Here is a 13517-nt window from a genome sequence, read left to right on the forward strand (position 1 = left end):
TTCTAATGTTGAACCATCCTTGAATCCTTTTTATGAAACCTACTTGGTTATGATGTATTATGTTTTGATGTATTTTTGGATTCTGTTGGCTAGGAATTTGTTGAGAATTTTTGCATCTGTTCATGAGGGATATTGGTCTGTAGTTTTCTTTCTTAGGGATGTCCTTCCCTGGTTTGGGGATGAGGGTTATGCTTTCATCATGAAAAGTATTAGGAAGTTTTCCATCCTCTTCTTCTATATTCTGGAATAATTTGAGTTGAACTGGTGACAGCTCTTCCCTGAATGTTTGGTAGAACTCACCAGTGAAGCTGTCTGAGCCTGGATTTCTTTTAGTTGGGAGTTTTTTGATGACCTTATCAATTTTTTTTCTTTTTTTATGGGACTGTGCAAATTTTCTAGTTCAGTCTGTGTAAGTTTTGGTAGGTTGTGTTTTTCTTAAAATGCATACATTTCTTCTAAATTTTTGAATTTGTTGGAGTAAAACCCTTCATAGTATTCTGTTATTATCCTTTTGATTATGTTTGGTTCCAGTGTGAAATCGCCCGTGTGCTTTCTAATGCGAGTTATTCATGTCTTTTCCCTCATTTCTTTGGTTAGGTTTGCCAACAGTTTTTCAATTTTATTAATCCTTTCAAAGAACCAGTTTCCTGTCCTGTTGATTCTTTTTATAGTTTTTCTGTTTTCCATGTTATTTATTTCTGCTCTAATCTTTATTATTTCTTTTCTTTTGGTGATTGTAGGTTCCCTCTGTTGATCAATTTCTAATTGTTGGAGATGCTGTGTTAATGTGTTAATTTTGGTTCTTTCCTCTTTTTGGATGTGTGCATTTATTGCAATAAATTGTCCTCCCAGCACCGCTTTCACCGTTTCCCAAAGATTTTGGTGTGTTGTGTTTTCATTCTCATTTGTTTCTAGGAACTTTAAGGATTCATGTTTAATTTCTTCTTTTACTCAGTCACTTTTCAGTAGGGTGTTATTCAGTTTGCATGTATTTGACTTTATTTCCTTAGTCTTCTTATTGTTGATTTCTAGTTTTATAGCATTGTGGTCTGAAAACATGCTCTGTAGTATTTTGATGTTTGTAAATTATGGATGGCTTGCTTTGTGACCTAACACATGGTCAATTCTGGAGACTGTTCCATGAGCACTGGAGAAGAATGTATATTGTGCTGTTGTGGTGAATGCTCTGTACAAATCTATGAGGTCAAGTTGGTTGATTGTGTTGTTTAGTTCCTCTGTAACTTTGTCAAGTTTCATTCTGGTGGTTTTGTCCCTTTTCAAAAATGGTATATTAAAACCCCCCACTTAATTGTAAATTTATCTATTTCTTTCTTCAATTCCAGTAAGGTTTGCTGCTTCATATATCTTGGTGCTTTTTCATTGGGAGTATATATATATATATTATGGTTATGTCATCTTGCTCAATTGACCCTTTAATCATGAGATAGTGTTCTTCTTTATCTCTTATGCTGGTATTTTTCTTAAAATTTACTTTATCAGAGATTAGAATTGCCGCTCCTGCGTGTTTATTGTTGCAGTTAGCTTGGTATATATTTTTCCATCCTTTAATTTTTCTTTAGTCTGTTTTTGTCTTTGTGTGTAAGGTGTGTCTCTTGCAGGCAGTGTATTAAAGGGTCTTGTATACTTATCCAATCTGCCACTCTCTGTCTCTTCACTGGTGCATTCAATCCATTGACATTCAATGTAATTATCAATAGGTGCAAATTAATTGCTGTCATTATATTAATTTTTTGGTAGTGCTGTTCATTCCTTTGTTCTGCATGGCTTTGTTTGCTGAGTTTGTGTTTTCGTTCTATTTTTTGTTAGTTTCTTCTTAGTTTTCACATTTCCTTGTTGTGCTTGGAAGTTTATTTTTATGGTAAGTTGTGAAGCATTAATTTTCTTTGATGTTACCTTATAGTCTATGAAATTTTTTTTCTCCATTTAAGTGAATCTATGGTATCCTGTAATATACCTGACATTCTCACCACCTGGATCACTGTTCCTACATTTATCCTTTCTTTGACATTGATATTATTTTGATCTTTGGTTGACCTCCCAGCTCTTTGAATTCATTGTTGTAGTTTTGTACTGTTCTGGACTCTGTTATCTGCTGACTGAGTTCCAGGTGGTGTTGCCATGCATGTCAATCTCTGGTTGTTGTCTGTTCTTGTTGATTTTTATTCCAAAAAACTCCCTTTAGGATGTTTTGAAGTGCTGGTTTGGTTTTCATAAAATCTCTTAGGTTCTATTTATCCTGGAATTTTTTATTGCACCATTGTATTTGATTGATAGTTTGGTTGGATAGACAAATCTTGGTTGGCAGTGTTTTGTTTGCTTTTTTTTCATTTAGGATTTTGTATATGTCTCCCCATTACCTTCTGCCTGCATGGTTTATGCTGAGAAGTTGGAGCTTAATCTGATGTGCTTGCCTTTGTAAATGACACTTCTCTTCTCTCTGTCCACTTTTAGGATTCTCTCCTTGTCTCTGACTTTGGAGAGCTTGATTATTATATGTCTTGGTGACTTTCTGTTGGGGCCTATCCTTCCTGGGGTGCGTTCGGCTTCTTGAATGTTTATCTTCTCATCTTTCAAGATGTTATGGTAAATTTTCTTCCAGAAGCTCTTCAACTATCTTCTCTGTGGACTTCTCTGCATCTTCCTGTTCTGGAAAGCCAATAATTCTTAAATTGTTCCTCTTCATGTTATCCAACATGAATCTTAGATTCTCTTCAGATTTTTTTATCCTTTTTTCTGCTTGTTCTTCTATCTTAACTGTATTGAGAGATTTGTCTACCAGCACACTAGTTGTGGCTTCCATCTCTTCTTTTCTGCTCCTTTCCTTTTTCTGTGTATTTTCTATTTCTGATATTTTATTATTAATCACTTGGACTTCTTTTGGCAGGTTTTGAATTGCTTCCAATGCTGTATCAATCTTATTTGATTGCTCTTGTAGTACTTTCCTGATGTAGTACTTTCCTGACTTCTTCCTTGTTTTCCTTCACCTCATTTCAGAGCATTTGTATTTTTTTCATATCCTTTTTCTGAATTCTTTCTCAGACATATCCAAAACCTGCTCTTCCTCTTCTGGAGAACCTTTGTCTATCTCCAGCGCATTTGTATCAGTTACATTTTTCTGTTTTTGGACATGTTTGTGATCATTTGCTGCATTTGAGATCTTTTGTTTGTCATTTCCAATAGTTATGTGGGGTTTTTCATGCTTAAATGGATGTTTGTTTTTGTATTATTAAGCTTACTTGGTGTCTCCTGGTGGATATGATCAGGAGATAGTTTTCCCTTTTTGCATGTAATGCTTAACAGCTGTTATTGGCTCTTTTCTCAATGGTGGAATACACGGTATGCTTGTAGCTTGGCTTTATGGCTGTGATTGCTGTCGCTTCTTGGATAATGTAGGGAGAAAAAGCTCCCACCTCCAGGAAAAATGTGTGATCAAAGGGATCAAAAGCAGCAACAATATAAAAGCAGAGAGAAAAACCCACCATTTTGAAACAAAAATAAAACTGTGGCCAACTGTCCAGTTGCCCTGCTATACAGGTAGTGTGTGTGCACTGTAGAAGCCTCCAACAGTGGGTGTGGATGTACGCTTGCTCAGGTCCCTCCTCTAGTCACCACTGTGATGGTGCACAGATAGATATTGAGAAGTTAATGGGAGAAAGATTGTCTCTGAAGGTCAGTTAGGTATCTGTGTGTGCACAGCATAATTCTCAAGATAGTTGTGTCCTTTTATGTTTGGGTTTTATAGATTGTTCAAAGGTTTGTCTGTCAGGCCTAATGGGCCTGCTTTTTTGTTGCTACATAAGCCGTAGTGAAGGGTCCTGTACAAGTTAATTTTAGGGCTGCCACCTGAGGCTGACATCATAAGTAGCCACCAAGCTCTTCCTCTCTGTACCATGGGAAAACTGTAGGGTCTGTGCAGGACTTTTTTGGGGGAGGAGGTAAGCACCCACTTATCTTAAGGCATCCAGGCTGGGCAAAGAAGGTGCAACAGGGAAGAGGAGGAAAACATGTGTAGAACCCTTGAACCTAATTTTGCAAATATCACTGTGCTGCTTTTAGAGCAGGTTCTCTGTGCTGGGCCTGGCTGTAGCCTCACTCTCTGAACTCAGCCATGTGGGATGGCCGAAGATTTCACTTGTGAATGTGTGAAACTGACGTCCTAGACTTTATGGTGGATCCAGAGCTCTGGCATTTTTCCATGAATGCAGCTTCTCTGGGTTTTCAATCCTTCCCCCACAGAGCCTTTCCTACTTGGTTGTCTCTGCTGCCACCTAAACCACGAACTCCTACATGTATTTTTTTGCAATGCAATATATTTTCTTGTCTCTGAAGAAATATTAACATGTTTTCTTGTCAAAAACTCAAAATTGCTTTGCCATGTCTGGTCAACCAGCACAAGTCACCAATATATAATTTTTTTTTTTTTCTTTTTTTGCTGCTTCAACTCAGCTCTCTCTCCTAGTAAGCATTCAATACCCTTTTCTATCCCTGTATCTGAAGCTCTGAGTTCCAATACTACCATCTGCATCTGTTTCATTTGATTTTCCATATCTGAGTTCTAGAGGACACATACAGCCTTTCTGCCTAGTCTGTTATCTTGGTGCCTCCTCTCTTAATGATGTTTTTAAAGTCCTAAAAATAACTATGGAAAACCTCTCCCCTGATACTATTAGAAAATGTTCAGTAAAAATAGGCCATAGACTTTAGAGCAATGTTATATAAGAAATTGAATTAGACACCAAAATATTGTTTTAACTCACATTTAGTTTTAGTTTCAATTGAGATAATACTTCAAAATATTACAGCAGTTATATATAATAGTCAGTCTGTTTTTAGCATCTGCTTTGTTAAAATATACTTTATGTTAGATTAACTTGAAGGTTTTTTAAAATTAATAATTGCTAATAGGTAAGGAGGGAGTCCTAGTGTGGTGCTGTGGGATAACGTGCCAGATTCCAAAGCAATTTGAACTGCAAGGTCAGTGGTTCAAGCTCACCAGATGCTCTTTGGAAACCCTACACAGGGTTGCTATGGGTTGGAATCAACTCAACAGCACTTAACAACAACAGTAGGTAAGGAGAAGTCCTGGTGTGGCACTATAAGATAAGCACTGAACTTTTAATCACAAGTTCAGAAGTTCAAACATACCAGCTGCTCCTTGGAAACCCTCTACATGGTCACTATGAGACAGAACCAACTTGAAGACACTTAGTAAGAACAAACAACAAATAAATAAAGTTGGTTTGGGAAAGAAAAACAAGAACTTAAAAAGATTATATTAAAATTAATGATCTGCTATGTTGTTGTTATTGTTAAGTGCCATCTATTCGGTTCCAAATCATAGCAACCTTGTATACAGTTTTAGAGGAGTCCCTGGTGAGTTTGAACCACCAACCTTTCGGATCAAAGAGACCTGTGGTCCAGCACATTATCTTTCAGTGCCATACCAGAACTTCTATAGGTTATTAAACAAAAGAAGTATAAAGTATATAAATCATAAAATGAACTAATTTGCTATTGCTGCACAAAATAAACAGAAAAATAACTTCAGAAAATAAAGATAGGAAGAAAACATTTTCCTATAAAATTTCATTTAAACCTGTATGCTGAGCAAATAATACGAGAAGCTGGGTTCTATGAAGAAAAACGTGGCATCAGGATTGGAGGAAGACTCATTAACAACCTGAGATATGCAGATGATACAACCTTGATCGCTGAAAGTGAAGAGGACTTGAAACATTTACTTATGAAGATTAAAGAGCACAGCCTTCGATATGGATTACATCTCAATGTCAAGAAAACAAAAATCCTCACCACTGGACCAATAAACAACATTCTTATCAATGGAGAAAGGATTGAAGTTGTCAAGGACTTCATTCTTCTTGGATCAACTATCAACACTCGCGGAAGTAGCAGTCAAGAGATCAGACGACGTATTGCACTGGGCAAATCTGCTGCACAGGAACTTTTTAAAGTATTGAAGAGCAGAGATGTCAGCTTGAGGACTAGGGTGCGCCTGACCCAGGCCATTGTGTTTTCAATAGCCTCATATGGATGCGAAAGCTGGACAGTGAATAAAGAGGATCGTAGAAGAATTGATGCCTTTGAGTTGTGGTGTTGGAGGAGAATACTGAGGGTGCCATGGACTGCCAAAAGAACCAATAGATCTGTTTTGGAAGAAGTGCAGCCAGAGTGCTCCTTGGAGGCCAGGATGGCTAAGCTTCGTCTCTCCTACTTTGGACATGTAGTCCGGAGGAAACAATCGTTGGAGAAGGATGTCATGCTGGGTAGGGTGGAGGGTCAGAGAAAAAGAGGAAGACCTCCAACGAGATGGATCGGCCAGGTGGCATCATTGATGGACTCGGGGGTGGCAGCGGTGGTGAGGTTGGCCCAGGATCGAACATTGTTTCGTTCTGCTGTGCATGGAGTCGCTATGAGTCGGTTCCGACTCGATGGCACCTGACAACAACATTTCGTATTAACATAACTAATGTATAGAGAAATGAAAAAAAATACAAAGAATTCATTTGGCAATCTGAGCAAAAGATAACAGTAAAATGAAAATTCAAAAGTAAAGAAAACATGTAAAATACTGACATCTGAGAATAAGTCATAACCATCAAACATGAGACCACTTAGCCAAGTATTCAGAATTGGTGGAATATATGATTAAAATTCAAAGTTTGAAACCAGCAAGGGAAAGGTAGCAGTATTTTCTGGGACAAATCCTTAGAAAACAAGCTTATGATTACATTATTATACACCAACAGGGCATTTAAATAGTTTGAGAGGACTAAAAAGCTTCAGAGTGTGGAGAGGAGAGATATACTAATAGCTTTGTTAGGTGGGGTCAACAGGGGTGACTAAGAGGGTAAAAGCAGAAAAATCACTTCTAATTGTCATGATCCTTCCATTACAGGTAAAATTTGACTTGATAGTCAAATGTTGCATTTCATGCACTCAGTTGCCATTTAGTCAATTCCGACTCATTTCCAAAGTTATAAATCTTTATGGGAGTGGAAAGCCTCATCTTTCTCTCTTGGAGATGCTTTATGGGTTTGAACTACTGACTTGATGGCTAGTAGTTCAGTGCATATCCTAGAGCACTCTCACAGCTAAGAAAAGATAATAGAGAAGAATCCCTGGTGGTGCAGTTGTTAAGTGCTCTGCTGCCAACTCTTCCATCCGTGGATCCACAGGAGAAAAATGTGACATTCTGCTTGTGATAGTTAAGCTATTGTGTCAATGTGAGAGGGCTAGGATTCTCAGTGGTTTGTCTGTTAAAATGTTATTATCCCAGTGATGGAATCTATGATAATATAATTAACTCTATGAGACGATGGGCTATGAGGAGCCAATTAATTGAAAAGAAGTTTCTTCAGGGAAAAGTCCTTGTTATATATTAGACACTCATTCAAAATTTGCTTGCTGGGTCTGAATATTACATCTGGCTGATCCTCAGTCTTAAATCAGTGACCTGCTCTATTACTTGTTGATCCTGGTAATCATCAACAGCCTATATTCTTACCTGTCAGACCTGCTTACCTGCTTGCCTGGCAGACTTGACTGCCATCTGACCTGCAGATCTTGGTACATCTGACCCTGAATTTTGATTATTTCACCTCTACAACTGTATAAGTCATTTCGTAATATAAATTTCTCTTTGTATACATATATAAGTGTCACCATTTCTGCTTTTCTAGAGAAGCCATTCTAAGACACTACTTCCATATCAACACTCGTGGTAGCAGCAGTCAAGAGATCAGACGACGTATTGCATTGGGCAAATCTGCAGCACAGGAACTTTTTAAAGTATTGAAGAGTAGAGATGTCAGCTTGAGGACTAGGGTGCGCCTGACCCAAGCCATGGTATTTTCAATAACCTCATATGGATGCGAAAGCTGGACAGTGAATAAGGAAGATCGTAGAAGAATTGATGCCTTTGAGTTGTGGTGTTGGAGGAGAATACTGAAAGTGCCATGGACTGCCAAAAGAACCAATAGATCTGTTTTGGAAGAAGTGCAACCAGAGTGCTCCTTGGAGGCCAAGATGGCTAAGCTTCGTCTCTCCTACTTTAGACACATTGTCCGGAGAGAACAGTTGCTGGAGAAGGATGTCATGCTGGGTAAGGTGGAGGGTCAGAGAAAAAGAGGAAGACCACCAACGAGATGGATCAGCCAGGTGACATCATTGATGACATCAAGTGAGACGGCGGTAGTGAGGTTGGGCCAGGATCGGACATTGTTTCGTTCTGCTGTGCATGGGGTCGCTATGAGTCAGTTCCAACTCAATGGCACCTGACAACAACAACAACTTCCATAAAGATAGTCTTGAAGATCATATGAAGCAGTTCTGTTCATTACAATAGGGTCTCAAGAGGTTGGGATCAACTAGGAGTTAGTGGAATAAGTAGAGAACACATCAGGCAGAAGAAGGTCATGAAGAATGTGAAAAGCACAAGGTATACTTTGTACAACAGCAATAATTTAGTCTGTTTAAAACACAGTATATGTATGAAGGAATATAGGACCCTAACCTTAAAAACTGGGTTTATAACTAAATTGTCCAAGGATTCTTTATATGAGTATGTCTTTTAATTGTATTGTTAATAATTGAATAATTTAATCAAGTGATATGCTAGAATTTACAGACAAGATAATTTCATAATATATTAAATCAATGGCTCTGTAATTTTATTCAAAATGTATAGTTGTTGCTATTGTTGTAAATTGCCATTGAGTTGGTTCCGACTCATAGTGATCCTGCATAGTTTCCAAGGAGTAACTTGTGGGTTTGAATTGCCGACCTTGTGGGTTCACAGTCCAGTGCTGATCCTACAGTGCCAAATCAGATGCTTACATTTCCACTGCAAATTGACAGTTTAGGAAAGGCCAGATTTAGCATCATTGCTTGACTTATTTAAATACCTTTTTCTCATATTTTGAAAATGGCTTATTAGTCTATTGTCTATTCTTAAAGACTTGAGACATTTAAGGTATTATAGAGACTTGTTAATTTTAGACCATTGACATCAGCACCAGAGGGAAGTGAATTTAACATTGATGAAATAATGTTAATAACACACAGGGAAAACAAACACAAACAGAAACAGATCTAGCAGTCCCTTCTGGATGGTGGTTGTTGTTAAGTGCAGTCAAGTTGGTTCCTACTCATAGTGACCCTGTATAGGGTGTCCGAGGAACAGCTGGTGAGCTTGACCCACTGACTCTGTAGTCCAAACTGATCTTGCAGTCCATTAATTAATCCACAGCACCATTAATCCACAGCACCAGAACTCCCAACAACCCTACGTTGTTGTTGCTGTTAAGTGTCCAGTTGGTTCTGATTTATTGCGACCCTGTACAGGATTTCCAAAGAACAGCTAGTAAGCCTGAAGCACCGACTTTGCAGTTCAAACTGACTTGCAGTCTGGTGCACTAACCCACAGTGGTACACACTATGGTGGTGGTGTTCTGTGGAGTCAATTCTGACTCATAACAACCCTGCATAGGATTTCCAAGACTGTAAATCTTTGCAGGAGTAGAGAGCTTCATCTTTCTCCTGAGGAATGGCTGGTAGTTTTGAACTGCTGAACTTGAGGTAAGCAGCCCGACTCATAATCACTACATTACCAGAGCTCCTTGTCAAATCCTATATCTCTAGACAAATATTTGAGCACAGGAATGAGAAGCAGATAGCAGATAATGGGGATGATGATGCTATTGTTACGTGCCTTCAAGTTGGTTCCAACTCATAGAACCCTTATGCTTAACAGAACAAAACATAATCTTGGTCATGCACCATCCTTAAGATCATTGCTACAGTTGAGCCTATTATTACTGCCACTGTGTCAATTCATTTCTTTCAGATCTCTCTCTCTTTCTCTGGCCCTTCACTTTAAAAAAACATGATATTCTTCTCTAGGAACTGGTGTCCCCTGATAGCATGTCTGATGTAGGAGAGATGAAGTTTTGAAATTCTTACTTCTAAGGAATATTCTGGTGACACTTCTTTCAGATAGATTTCTTCATTATTCTTGCAGTCCACAGTACTTCCAATATTCTTCTCCAACACCATAATTCAAATGCATGTATTCTTTTATGGTTTTCCTTATTCATTGTGCAACTTTCACATCCTTACAAAGCTATTGAAAATACATAGCTTGGGTAAGTCCTCAAACTGATATCTTTGTTCTTTAACACTTCAAAGAGGTGTTTTGCAGCAGATTTGCCTAATGTAATACCACCTTGGCCTTCCTGACCACTGTTTAGATAAGTGCTGATTGTAGATCCAAGCAAAATGAAGTCTTTGACTACTTTAATCTCTTCTCCATTTATCATGTTATTTATTGGTCTAATTGTGATGATTTATTCTTTAAATTGAGGTGAAATCGATTCTGAAGTCTGTAGTCTTTCATCTTCATTAGTATTTCAAGTTCTGTTTGCTTCCAACAAGTAAAATTATATCATCTGCATATCATTGGCTGTCAATGAGTTTTCCTCTAATCCTAATGCCATGTTCATTTTCATATAGCCCAGTTTCTCAGATTGTTTGCTAAGAATACAGATTGAATAAGTATGGTGAAAGGATACAACCTTGGTGCACACCTTTCCCTGTTTTAAAACTATGAAATATCCCCTTGGTCTGTTCTGACAGCTGCCTCTTGGCCTAGGTACTCATGAGGAACCTTCCTCATGAGCACAATTAAATGTTTTAAAATATCCATTCATTGAATTGTAATCTATAATTTGCTATGATCCACATAGTCGAATGTTTTTTCATAGTCAAGAAAGTACTATAAACATTTTTCTGGTTTTCTCTGCGTTTAGCCAAGATCCATCTAATGTCAACAATGATATCCCTAGTTTCTTGTCTTCTTCTGAGTCCACTTTGAATTTCTTGTTCCTTGATGTTTGGTTGCAACCATTTTTTAAAATTATATTCAACCAAACTTTAATTTATTATGATATTATTCCACGTACTCCATGTTCCGTTAGGTCATCTTTCTTTGGAATGGGCACAAATATGGAATTCTTCCAATTGGTTATCCACTTAGTTTTTTTCCACATTTCTTGGCATGGGAATGATACTGCAGTGCTTTTCTCAGGGGAATTTTCAGATCTAACCAGATCCTTAATCATTTCCCTTTCAAAATAGGACTAAAATGGGGACCATGGAAGTCTATTTTTATCTGAGTGGGTAGGAATGAATTAATTCTAATAAAATGTTTTTCCAACTTAGATATCCCAGCTCATTCTGGAAAACCATCTCTAAAACTCTTCCTAAACTGTAAGTCCTTTATCTGTTATCCCCACCCCTTATATCTACTTCAAGACTGTTTTTTGAATATCAAGAGAGCTAAGTAATGTAACCAAGGAACACTGGTAGTGTAGTAGTTACTTGTTGGACTGCTAACCACAAGGTCAGCAGTTCGCATCTGCTAGTCATGTCATGGAAGAAAGATGAGGCTTTTGTCTCCCATAAGGGTCACTGTGAGTCATAACTGACTTGACGGCAACCACCACCACCACCATCAAGTAACATAACCAACTAAACCAGTTAATATCAAAACAATGCTTGTGAACACTACAAAACAGAAAACAATGGTGTATTCTTGTCTATTAAACATTGTCCAATAATAAATGTATATAAATGCATAATAAATAAAAGTACAATAAAATTAATAAGAGATTCTATAAGAAACTATTTTAAGTATTTTTTACAAAAATCTGGAATTAATTTTGAGATTTTCAAAATTCATTGACATAAAGAAATATTTTTGATTTTACATGGACTATAAGTTTGTTGTTGCTGTCGTTAAGTGCCATCAAGTCATTTCTGACTCATAGCAGCCCCGTATAGGGTTCCCAAGAAGTGTCTGGTGGGTTTGACCCTCCAACTTTATGGTTAGCAGTACAGTGCATATCCTGCAGTGCTGCACCATGGACTCTAAATTTAAATGAAGTTTAATCCACAGCTACAATTTGCTAGGCACTGTGACACTATAAATAAAAGGAGACCTAGTTCATTTCTATAAGAAGCACTTGGAAAGACAAGTGCATGATACTGATAAGGGCTCTGCCAAGATATCCTCAACATGTTTGGCAAAATACATTCTCAATAAAGTTAACTCAAGAAATAATGCTGCTGGTGGTGGTTATGTGCCTTGGAATTGATTCCGACTCATAACGAGCCTGTATAGGGTTTCTGAGGCTGAAAATCTTTACTGGAACAGAAAGCCTCATCTTTCTTCCATGGAACTTCTGGTAGTTTCAAACTGCTCCCCTGGAGATTAGCAGCCTGACTTGTAACCACTATGCTACCAGAACGCCTTAAGAAATCATGGTATAAGGTCCCAGAACAAAGTTTCTAAAAAATGAATAAAATGAGACTCTGAGTGAGAATGTAGTTTTTGTCTTTGAGTTGCGTCTGACACATAGTGATCCTATATAGCATTTCTGAGGAGTTGCTGGTGGGTTTGAACTGCCAACCTTGCAGTGGTTTAGTGCTTATCCTACAGTGCCACACCAGGACTCATTGATACTTTAATGTATCTGATTAACTAAAACCTTATTACTTGTTCTTATCTCTTATTTTCCTTATGATACAATTCCCAATAAACTTATCTGGCACTGTGGGCTAAAGGACTGGATTGCAAGGTTGGTTTGAACCACAAGGTCACCAGCTGGTCCTTGGAAATCCTACACAGTGTTGCTATGAGTCAGAACCAACTCGACAGCATTCAAGAACAACAACAACATCTCAAATAATGCTTCAGATTTAGACATACATACTTTTTTTCTTTACCCATAAACACACTGCTATGTAGTAGGTCAATTGATTGCCATGGCACAGCTTAAATATACTTTTTTTTTTTTTTTAAGTTTTTATTGTGAATCGAAGTCGTTTACATGGGAGAACAACAACTTTACACTCATTCTATCGTATTTTGTTTCATTGCAATGATTACAATCCCCTCCATGCATCATCATTCTACAGTATTTGCTTCTATTCCCTCTGTTGTTGTTTATTTAATGTATATATACACCAAAACACTCAGGAATATACAATCATTCAAACACCCAAAAGGCATACCCTGGAAGCTTGCCCCCTGGTGCCAGCACACAGACTCTCTCCCTCCATAAGTCCAGAGTCCCCAGTTGCTCCATCTCTCCCTATCATCATCTCTGCCTCCATTTTTGGCATCGCTGCTCTATGAATAAACTCTGCTCTCACTCTTCTTGCTTGATTGTCCCAGGGTCCTCCGCTCCTGCATTGCAAGATCAACCACTCCCCTCTTTTTGCAAAACCTCTACCTTTATAGCTGCAACAATCGCAATCAGGCATAATAAAAATTACTCACTATTGAACCACAAGGATTTAGATAGGTTGAAAACCACTCGGTGCAGATTCTACCTTTCACTGCAGTTTCTGAAACTAAACTCCCTCTTGTATCCTTGTAAGCCATTCACTTCATGCTTTTATGCTGTTGTTGTTGT

Source organism: Chrysochloris asiatica, unplaced genomic scaffold, assembly GCF_000296735.1.
Source record: "Chrysochloris asiatica unplaced genomic scaffold, ChrAsi1.0 scaffold00112, whole genome shotgun sequence".
NCBI classification, from domain to species: Eukaryota; Metazoa; Chordata; class Mammalia; order Afrosoricida; family Chrysochloridae; genus Chrysochloris; species Chrysochloris asiatica.